Source organism: Salvelinus sp. IW2-2015, unplaced genomic scaffold, assembly GCF_002910315.2.
Source record: "Salvelinus sp. IW2-2015 unplaced genomic scaffold, ASM291031v2 Un_scaffold2366, whole genome shotgun sequence".
NCBI lineage: Eukaryota > Metazoa > Chordata > Actinopteri > Salmoniformes > Salmonidae > Salvelinus > Salvelinus sp. IW2-2015.
The window spans coordinates 112701-121313 of NW_019943691.1; the positions used below are offsets into that span (position 1 = coordinate 112701).

General features: G+C 45.3%; 2 long non-coding RNA genes across 2 annotated transcripts; both read left to right on the plus strand.

Annotated features, from left to right (window-relative positions):
* Nucleotides 1-4947: 4947 nt before the first annotated feature.
* LOC139025204 (uncharacterized) lies at nt 4948-5567 on the plus strand. The gene is made up of 4 exons (XR_011476672.1): nt 4948-5026; nt 5156-5183; nt 5448-5501; nt 5533-5567. It is a non-coding gene; the product is annotated as an uncharacterized lncRNA (long non-coding RNA).
* A 179-nt stretch (nt 5568-5746) lies between these two features.
* Nucleotides 5747-6331, plus strand: LOC139025205 (uncharacterized). Its single transcript, XR_011476673.1, has 3 exons — nt 5747-5793; nt 5947-6007; nt 6281-6331. It is a non-coding gene; the product is annotated as an uncharacterized lncRNA (long non-coding RNA).
* Nucleotides 6332-8613: the final 2282 nt, after the last annotated feature.

An 8613-nucleotide genomic window follows, 5' to 3' on the forward strand; every position in this document is an offset into this window, starting at 1 on the left:
GTAAATGAGGTCGTTAGGAGAATGAGAAACAGCTGGGAGCAGGAACGGAACGATAGAGAGAGAGAGCGGGAGAGGGAGAGAGGGAGGAGGAGAGAGAGAGAGAGAAAGAGGGAAAGAACCTAATAAGACCAGCAGAGGGAAGCACAGGGACAAGACATGATGATCACAGACAAAACATGACAAAAGTACGTTCATTTCTAGGAGACAGAACGCGTCTCCTTCCTGAGCGGTATGACGGCTGCGTGGTCCCATAGTGTTTATACTTGCGTACTATTGTTTGTACAGATGAATGTAGTACCTTCAGGTGTTTGGAAATTGCTCCCAAGGATGAACCAGACTTGTGGAGGTCTACAAAAAAAATTCTGAGGTTTTGGCTTATTTCTTTAGATTTTCCCATGATGTCAAGCAAAGAGGCACTGAGTTTGAAGGTAGGCCTTGAAATACATCCACAGGTACACCTCCAATTGACTCAAATGATGTCAATTAGCCTATCAGAAGCTTCTTAAGCCATGACATCTTTTTCTGGAATTTTCCAAACTGTTTAAAGGCACAGTCAACTTAGGGTATGTAAACTTCTGACCCACTGGAATTGTGATTTGTAAGTGATTTATAAGTTCATTATAAGTGAAACAATCTGTAAACAATTGTTGGAAAAATTACTTGTGTCATGCACAAAGTAGATGTCCTAACCGACTTGCCAAAACTATAGTTTGTTATCAAAATATTTGTGGAGTGGTTGAAAAACGAGTTTTAATGACTCCAACCTAAGTGTATGTAAACACACGATATCAACTGTAGCTGGTAAATTCGCTCTGCCTATCTACTCCATTTTCAGAGCATTCTCGTCTGAGTGTGCCAGAGCGCAGAACAACTGACAAATTTACGAACACTCAACACACGTTGAATATGGCCGGTGTCAGTAAACGTTGCCAAAAAATAGTAATTAAACGTTTTCCAGCAGCACAGTTGCAGTCACCAACACTCTGGATGACATAAAAACAGACTAACCAGCTCTGCTAGGGGGAGTAAAATGGTCAGCGTGAGCTGTTCTCTCATATGTGTCTGGAAGTAGCTAGCAAGCTATCCAACGTTAGCCAGTTAGCTTCGGTGCTTGACTTGTTAGGTTGTCAGGACGCTCGGATCAACTCCTCAGCTAAAGAGTCCAGCACTCTGAACACTCCGAGAGCGAAACTAGACAAGCAAATGTAGCTAGAATAGACAACCAAATGGCTCGGCGATACGAATAATAAGATTATACATGTAACGTTAGCTAGTGAGCCAGCCAGCTAACGTTAGCTAGCTACAGTAGGTAAACAATGAACCATAGTCCCAACTCTTAACGTTACTACCCTGCATGAATCTGCAGATAGCTAACCAACCAGGTTCAATGTTAGCTAGCTAACATTAGGCTATAGCTAGCCAAGCAAATGGCTCTGAGATACAAATGATAAGATCATACACTCATTTCTGTCAAAATTAGAACGTGTCATATCAAAAAATGTAGCTAGCTAGACTCTCTTACCCGTATACATCATTCATGGATGGACGCGTCTCCTGTCGGATGCCACGGTTGCCTTTAGTTTGAAGATGTAATCCAGAGACAGGTGTTTTCTCCATCTCCTGAGCTATCATACTCTAATTCTTCTGATTTCAAAACTCGGTCCTCCAGAAAGTGGAGAGCATCACTTATGCGGTTTTACTACACGACAGGATTAACTAGACATACTGACCAGCTCAAATAGACAGAAGCGTGCTATATGGCAGACAATTGAATCTAAACTCATTTCTCGGCATGTCCAGCCCACTCATTATTTCAGCCAATCATGGCTAGCGGGAAGGTTGCTCGCTTTTTTTGTGGCTAAACCAACTAGGCTCGTAATTTAACAATTGTATTCGTATTTACAGATGGCATACAAGTTTGTTATTAAGGCACATGAAAGTTCACATGATCCAGAAGGCATTTCTGCAACAACAAAAAAAAGAATTTTGATCAAATAAAAAAGTTTATGTTCAAATGGCTCTCCTGTGAAGTAGTGACCCGTGACATATGCCTAGTTTCCTGAAACGGGTCACATATGGACTTGATCTTTTACCAAATAGGGCTTTGGGCAGCAGGTAGCCTAGTGGTTAGAGAGCGTTGGGCCAGTAACCGAAAGGTTGCTGGATCGAATCCGCGAGCTGACAAGGTAAAAAATTGTTGTTCTGCCCCTGAGCAAGGCAGTTAACCCACTGTTCCCCGGGCACCGTGGATGTTGATTAAGGCAGCCCCACGCACCTCTCTGTTTCAGAGGGGTTGGGTTAAATGCAGAAGACATGGTTGAACAACTGACTATCTGACTACCCTATACCATCCCTACCTTGTCACAACACGACTGATTGGCTCAAGGAAAGAAATTCAAAAAATGTACTTTTAACAATGCACACCTGTTAATTGACATGCGTTCCAGCATAAAGCTGGCAGAGAGAACACCAAGAGTGTGCAAAGCTGTCATCAAGGCAAAGGGTCGCTACTTTGAATAATCAAAAATGTTAAATATATTTTGATTTGTGTAACACTTTTTTGGTTACTACATGATTCCATATGTGTTATGTCATAGTTTTGATGTCTTCTACAATGTAGAACATAGTAAAAATAAAGAAAAACCCTTGAATGTGTAGGTGTGTCCAAACTTTTGACTGGTACTGTATATATTTACATTTTGGTCATTTAGCAGCAGGGCCATGCACACATCTTTTGGGGGGGGCATGTGCTCAAACAAAAAAGGGAAACCGCATAAAATAAATCCCAGCATCTGCGGTGGCAGACTAGTTGAGCTATTAGTTGAGCTATTATTACAAGAAGAGAGCAGCATAATCTGATGAGAAAATTATTTTAGCAAAAAAATGATTTTGAACTGTAATAAATGCTAAAGTTATGAACAATGACTAACACAATGTCAGTGGAAAATAGAAGCCTTACTGTATCCAAGCCAATTCCATTTGTTGCCACTATCTAGTAACCCAGTGGTTTTTAAACTTTTTGACCCTCGACCCCCAAAAAAGGTGTGGACCCCAGCGCAAACTAGGTAATAACGGGTAACCGGGATCCCAGGGCTGTTCCGGGACCCCTCTTCACATTTCCCAAATTAGTTCCGGGACCCCTCTTCACATTTCCCAAATTAGTTTTTGACAAGAGTCTGGAAATTACAACAACAAAAAATCCCCCAATGTCGCGTGAATGCAATTCCACAGAATACACAGCATGTGCAGCAGCAGATTGGCAGAAAACAAAATAGCACATTATCCAAACAGGTTGTTGGATGGATGCCGTTTAGTCTAGCATATTAACTTCACACAAAGTTGGCATAAATTCAAAGTACACAGCATAATTGACACTGCCGGACTGAACACGCAGGGGAGCCTGCAGGGATTTTGGGCCCCATGAAAAGACATCACATTGGGCACCACCACCACAGGCCCACACCAACTCTGCCTGTAACCACACACCTCCAGAAGCCAATCGACCCATTCACAGCTTTAAATAACTCTACCTTTGCAGGCTTGCAACTCTCTTGTAGTCCCAATATTTACTGTATGATATTTACTGACAGTGAGCTGTGATAATATAACACTGTGCAGACATGCATGCAACATTCTGCATACAGTGGAATTCACTATTTGATGCAAGACTGATACCCTCTATAAGAAATGTGCTAAAGGCCATTTTTTACAGTCTAAATGTAATTATAATTGTCAAATTCTTGAATGGAAAATTAGCTTAACATTAATGAATAACTTAAAATAAATCTAACTTAAATATACATTATAACCTCTTCAATTAAAATAAAATAACATTATCATCTATAGAATGATATAACAAAATAATAAAATCAGCAGCAGATGTTTGAACTAAGGTATACATACCAACTAGAAAATAAGCAGCTGTAAAAGTGGAAATGGAAAGCAAAATGGAAATGAAAAGGCCTGATGATGGCGCCAGAGGAAAGGTCAAGAGGTCACCAAATCAATAGGGTTCTTCCACTCGGGGTCTTGATTGTGCACAACACATTTTATGGCAATCCAGCCATTACTTTGAGATATATCTTGTTCTCAGTGTTGTTCTCAGCCTGTGGGCATCATGTGTGTAGTGATCCAATATCCATAGTCATGCCATTTAACAGTTATCACTGGCCCTTACTCAGCGTTACTCACCAAGAGCCCAGCGCCGAGCCTTCTTGCTAGCAAAGTCACTGATCAAGTCTTTGAAGTCCAGCTTTCTAGTTAACTGACTTTCAATGGACAACATGGCAAGACTGCAACGCCTGTCCTGGGACATAGTGGACCTCAAATCGTAAAAAAAAAAACAGTTTTAGCTTACTGAAAACTCTCTCACTACCAGCAACAGTCACAGGCAGCGTGCAAAATATACGTAAAGCAATGCACACTTCTCCAAAAATGCTTTGCAGCTGCATCTTACAAATTGCATTCAGGAGACCAAGAGGGGACAAGTTAGGAGGGAAAGTGGCAGCATATATAGTGTTCAGGTGTCTTACTTCATTATGAAACTCAGGTGTAAGATCTCTGGAATAGTTCATGATCAGTGGTTGGCACACAGAAAGGACTTTATCCTCACTAATCTGCCCAACTTTCACAACAGCAGGAAATTCTTCTACAATTGTTGCAGTTGTGTGGAACCTAGTGTCCAAGTCACATGATGTTGTCCATAGCAGTAAAAAACACTGTGTTTCTGAAACACCTTTTCCTCTGGCGGCTGTGTTCCTTACTAAATTCAGGTGCAACATCCATTTGCGTAGCAATCAGTGTTGCCTCAGACAGGAGAGACTCCCATCCATCTCTAAGAGCATCTCTTCCTTTAAGTACCTGCAATTAGGCCAACTGACATGTCATTCAACACAATGCTGCTCACCTCCTTCTTCAGGTGGGAGTAGGGCTGGTCAAAGGTATGGAGATGGGGAGACTGGGCTGGTTCAGGGGTATGGAGAGACTGGGTTGGTTCAGGGGTATGGGGAGACAGGGCTGGTTCAGGGTATGGGGAGACAGGGCTGGTTCAGGGGTAATCGGGATGGGAAGACAGGGCTTGGTTCAGGGGTATGGGGACACGGGGGGGGGCTTTTGGGGGTTTTTCAGGGGGTCATGGGGAACGGGGCTGGTTCAGGGGATGGGGAGACAGGGCTGGTTCAGGGGTATGGAGAGAGGCGCTTTGGTTCAGGGGGTGATGGGGAGACAGGGCTGGTTCAGGGTATGGGGAGACAGGCTGGTTTCAGGGGTAATGGGGATGGGGAGGACGAGGCTGGTTCCAGCGGGTACTGGGATTGGGGAGACAGGGCCTGGTTCAGGGGTATGGGAACAGGGCTGGTTCAGGGGGATATGGGGAGCCACGGGCTGGGTTCAGGGGTAATGGGAGACAGGGCCTGTTCAGGGGTATGGGGAGACAGGGCCTGGTTCAGGGTATGGGAGACAGGGCTGGGTTCAGGGTATGGGGAGACAGGGCTGGTTCAGGGGTAATGGGGATGGGGAGACAGGGCTGTTCAGGGATGGGGAGACAGGGCTGGTTCAGGGGTAATGGGGAGACAGGGCTGGTTTCAAGGGCTAAGGGGAAGACATGGGCTGGTTCAGGGTATTGGGAGACAGGGCTGGTTCAGGGGAGGGGAGACAGGGCTGGTTCGGGGTCCTGGGGGATGGAGAGACATGGGCTTGGTTCAGGGGGTATGGGGGACAGGGCTGCGATGGAACCGTGGTTCAGGTAGGGGAGACAGGGCTGGTTCAGGGGTATGGGGATGGGGAGACAGGCTGGTTCGGGGGGTATGGGATGGGGAGCAGGGCTGGTTCAGGGTATGGGTATGGGGATGACAGGGCTGGTTCAGGGGTATGGGATGTAGACAGGGCTGGTTCAGGGGGTATGGGAGACAGGGCTGTTCAGGGGGTGGGGAGACAGGGCTGGTTCAGGGGAGATGGGGATGGGGAGACAGGGCTGGTTCAGGGGTATGGGGAGACAGGTATGTTCAGGGTAATGGGGACAGGTGTTGGGGGAGGGAGACAGGGCTGGTTCAGGGGTATGGGATGGGGAGCGGGCTGGTTGTGGACAGGGTGATAGGGGATGGAACAGGGCTGGTCAGGGTATGGGGAAGTGGAGGGATGGACGCAGGGGGCGGTGGTTATGGGACGTCAGGGGTATGGGGATGGGAGCAGGGCTGGTTCAGGGGAGATGGGGAGACGGGCTGGTTCAGGGTATGGGAGGAGACAGGGCTGGTTCGAGGGTATGGGAGCCAGGGTGGTTCAGGGGGATGGGGAGACAGGGCTGGTTCAGGGGGATGGGGAGACAGGGCTGGTTGCTGCCTGAAGCTGCATCTGTTGGGCCTGGCACCAGGTAGGGGCAACTGATTTACAATGAATAGCTTGCTAAAAGTTTTCCTGCATTGATTAAATGTTGGCTATTTTCTGTGAAGATATGAAGTAACTAATGTTAGGGGAGTAGTAGCCTATTTCACTATGGACTAAATTAACAGGTTCATTTCCACCACTCACGGACTACACCCACCTTCCTTTGTAAAAATTTGGGTGACATACTGTCCCCCTTTCTTTTCTCTCTTCTGTCTTTCTTTTCTTTCTTTTCGTTTTTGGAAGCCAGATTTGGGCTGTTTACTTTTTTTGGCCAAAAACAAGAAAAGAAAAAGAAACCGTTTAGTTTTATTAGTGCATTGTAAATAAAATATTATATTAATGAATCGTCCTAACTTCCCCGCMTGTGCAGAAGACACCCGAATTCGGTTTAGAGTTCTCATCAGAATTGAAATGCATGTCTATGCATGTCAAAATACCTCTATAACATTTTCCCCGTTTCTCTGCGCTGTCTCGTATTTCTGCCCATATGAGAACTTCGGTAGAGAATGTGTGATCAACAAATGGTATAAGAGTAAATATGGATATTTTTTTTAAAGATTTGGTCGCTGTTAAAATACCTAAATTTCTAAACAATTTCCGCACTTCCTTCTCCCCGTTATTCATGAGCTGATCTGGTATCTGTATAATCATCAACAAATTTAGCCAAATATGAGGTTATTTATAACGTTTAGAAACGGGTCATTTGACTTTTGTTACAAAGTTTGTATGATTCGACAAAGCTATGACCTACTCGGGGTGCGTCCTGATCACGCTGTGTCGAGCGTGAACATAATAACGGATCTATAAACGGCCTGTTTGTCACGTTCTGACCCTAGTTATTGTGTTAATTGTTTGTTTTAGTGGGTCAGGACGTGAGTTGGGTGGGCATTCTATGTTATGTGTTTCTATGTTGGGTTCATGTTAACTAGCCTGATATGGTTCTCAATCAGGGACAGGTGTTTTACGTTTCCTCTGATTGAGAACCATATTTAGGTAGGCTGTTCACACTGTTTGTTTGTGGGTGATTGTTGCTGTGTCTGTGTTTGTGCACCACACGGTACTGTTTCGTTTTGTTTAGTCTGTTCGTGCATTCTTCGTGTTTATGTTAGTTCGCATGTTCAGGTCTGTTGACGTCGTTTGTTGTTTTGTAGTTTGTCCTGTATTTTTCGTATTCGTTATTATAATTAAAATTCATTATGTCTACATACCTCGCTGCGTGTTGGTCCGATCCATGCTCCTCCTCGTCTGAGTAGGAGAACGACTTCGACAACCGTTACACTGTTTTGCAGTTCACAACAATGTCATTGGCGATCAAAGTTACTCTATCATTACTAAATAGCAATTTCACTTGCTGTAACATCTTTACATAGTGGTGCAGGCAAGACGGCAATGTGGCGCAGTGACAATCTTATCTTGGGAGAACCCTAAGTGATCATATCTTGGTTTTTAACGCTTTAAATGAGCACTTTCATTTTTTACGGTATTTCCTGGGACTCTCAGGATAAATATGAATTATGCTCTTTACTGAAACTTGGTAGAGTTTCATGAAAATATGAATCCCTATCGCGAAGATGCGAATGTAGCCTGTCAATACAGCCATACACGTGGAAGCGTTTTCAAAACGCAAGATAGGCTACAGAAATAAATTGCGTTTTACACCTGCATTTGGAGCTGAAAGGCATTTCTGTTAGCAGCGAATATCAACAAGGGATATCATGTCACTTCTCTGGAGTACAGAGCAAGCAGAATCATACACCTACTTGTAGCTGAGGTTGCAGCATCGGATGAAAAGGATGTTCTGCCTGCACTTCGCCATCACTTTGGAGGGCAGCCTGCCTGCCTGCCCCTCGCCATCACTTTGGAGGGCAGCCTGCCTGCCCCTCGCCATCACTTTGGAGGGCAGCCTGCCGGGCCTGCTCTCCTTCTGCCATCACTGTGAGGGCAGCCTGCCTGCACTTCGCATCACTTTTTGGATGGGGCAGCCTGCCCCTTGCCCAATCACTTTGAGGCGAGCCTGCCTGCAACTTTGCCCATCATTGGAAGGCAGCCGCCTGCCTGCCCATCACACCTATCACTCTTGTGAGCAGCTCCGCCTTTGCCCTCGCCCATTGAACAACATCAACTTGGAGGGCAACCGCCGCACTTCGCCATCACCTTTTGTGAGGGCAGCCTGCTGCCTGCCATTAAACACCCATCACTTGGAGGTCAGCCTGCTGCACGTTCGCATCACTT